The following is a 2,923-nucleotide window of genomic DNA, read 5'->3' on the forward strand; positions in this document are numbered from 1 at the left end:
TATATATATATGTATGTATGTATGTATGTATGTATATGCATATTATATAGATATATATACATACACATTATACACACATATATATATATAGAGAGAGAGAGACAGACAGACAGACACAGATAGATAGATAGATAGATAGATAGATAGATAGATAGATAGATAGATAGATAGATAGATAGATAGATAGATAGATAGAACTGCATGCATGTGTATATGTATCTATATTCTGTTTCAATTTCCATTAACCTCCAATAATCCTTTCTTCCCAGTAGACCATTATTATCTCAGAGCCGAGTTACATATTCTTATATCAACATATAAAAATGGCGGAAACTATGAGAGTAGCTTCTAAGAGGTCACGAGACGTGCTGAAAATAGCTGCCAGATTATCCCTGAAATCACACTGTTATTTATAAATAAAATGTAAAATATATATATATATATATATGACGGATTGTTGAAGACTGCAACCGCTAGCATATAGTAAGTGGGGATTGTTATGGCTAGAATGTCTTCAATAAACGATGTCTGCTCGATTAAGACTCACCCGGGACAAACCACCAGCGATAGCAATATGTTAAGGACATTTGACCTGCTAGGAAGAGCAGCTAGATAACCGTCAATGAATATTCGTATCCTACCAACTTAACGAACGGGTGGTTGCATTGGGCAATGCATATCTTAGTATGCTAAAAAAAAGACGTGATGGTCACGGCTAGAAAAATCTTTGATCAAAAGTTTGTTTGACGGTCAGACTGGTTGCTAAACAACAAAATAGTAGGAACAAAAGCAACAACAATGACAACGGTACATCAATGATCCTTGTAAACAACAGCTCGATAAAGCAGACAGAAGATGTATTGTTGCACCCTTGTTAGTCAAACATCATCGCTTTTTATTGGAACTGAATTTAGACAGGGTTTTTTTTTCTTTGTTCGTATCTAGGACCAAAGAGAACGAACGCACGAACAACAACAACAGCAGTAGTAACAACAACAGTAGCAGCAACAACTACAACAGCAATAATAATAATAATAACTTTGATGGCATTCACTGCTCTCACTCAATAATAATAATAATAATAATAATAATAATAATAATAATAATAATAATAATAATAGTAATAATAATAATAATGATAATAATATATAATAATAATAATGATAATAATAATGATAATAATAATGATAATAATAATAATAATAATAATAATAATAATAATAATAATAATAATGATAATAATAATAATAATAACTTTGATGGCATTCACTGCTCTCTCACTCAATAATAATAATAGTAATAATAATAATAATAATAATAATAATAATAATAATAATAATAATAATAATAGTAATAGTAATAATAATAATGCTCAAAAATTAGTATTTTATTATTATTATTATTATTATTATTATTATTATTATTATTATTATTATTATTATTATTATTAGAACAACGTATACATATTACGCAAGGTATTATCAATTCAATGGAATAGCTTACGATTCTATAGAATTATCTCAAATAGAACAATCTTCACACAAAACACACATCTCTCTATACAACAAGCATCTAACAATTTGCAACAGCGTTAAGTCACGCAACATCTACTCTACAAGATTTACGGCCCAATAAAAATGACACTCTTCTCATTACACACGCCACACACGAGAGAAAATAGATCAGAATAACAATGAACTAAATCAAACTGGTGCAGGAGGAGTTTGCACACCTCCAATCAACATAAAAATAAGAACACAATGCTGCACACACCTCGGGGTGCACCATATGGTGAAACAGAAACTCGCATGAAACAACGAAAGGAAAACTTTTCATAGTAATACTCATGGTACCTGGTATATTTTACGTTAAGCGCAATCTTAGTGTTATATTTCTTGCCACACAGCCACGCCTGCGCCTATAAATTTTAGCCACCATTGCGCTCACCACCCGCCCTTATTTTGCTACGAAGACCTTCGGGGTTAATGAGTCTCTTTACCAATGGGCCTAGTAAAGAGTTTTATATTTCGCGTATATTTCACTCATTCATATATTGTAGCATGCTTTCATTGGGAGACGTCCGGCGTAATATCTTGATCTATGGATCAACATGATTTATAAGCCAAGCAAGATACTCCCGTGAATCCTGCCGCAATTGATGGCGTTTATATAATTCCGATCACCGCTTCCTTTACTTTACACACAGGCAAACAAACCACAGAAATTCTGAGGAATACTTTTAAATATTAATAATCTGTAGGCACACAACATTTTGTCATACAACCATAACATAATATAAGGTATATTAAGCGTTTTTATAAGTCAATACCAACAAATACTTTTAAAAGCTAGTGGGTAGTTGATATAATAGTCTTAGCTAAAGTAAAGAGGTGCCTGGTTCAGCTTTAATGTGCTGAGGGTGTTTTATATAGAAAGTAAAACACCTGATGACGATCGGAGATAAGAGAAATGGAGGTGTAGTATTGACGTGTATGTAAACATACAAACATTCCTCTTTCTGTCTGTTTGTCTGTTTGCCTATCTGTCTATCTGTATCTGTCTGTCTGTCTGTCTGTCTGTCTGTCTCTCTGTCTCTCTGTCTCTGTCTCTCTCTCTCTCCCTCTCCCTCTCCGTATATATATATATATATAAAGAGAAATGGGGATACGTATATAAATATACATATGTATATACACGTATATAAACGCACTCATTTACACAGTTTCACACATACACAGTCACACACACACACACACGCGCGCGCGCGCGCGCACATACGCACACACACACACACACACACATGCGCGTGCGCGGCGCTCATACACAAATTTTCTCTTGTCAAAAGCGACACAACATATTCTTTTTTTTTTATATATATAAGAGATTGAAATTAAGAAAATAGTGGCATTGTGTTTGCTACTTG

The 2,923-nt window shown here is 32.9% G+C and overlaps 1 protein-coding gene across 1 annotated transcript in view; it reads left to right on the forward strand.

The window, feature by feature from the left end:
• Positions 1–2,923, forward strand: part of LOC106873193 (glycine receptor subunit alpha-4-like) — a 66,852-nt gene that overhangs the window by 837 nt on the left and 63,092 nt on the right. The gene's annotated exons all lie outside the window — the stretch shown is intronic.

The sequence above is a fragment of the Octopus bimaculoides genome, chromosome 18 (genome assembly GCF_001194135.2).
Source record: "Octopus bimaculoides isolate UCB-OBI-ISO-001 chromosome 18, ASM119413v2, whole genome shotgun sequence".
NCBI lineage: Eukaryota > Metazoa > Mollusca > Cephalopoda > Octopoda > Octopodidae > Octopus > Octopus bimaculoides.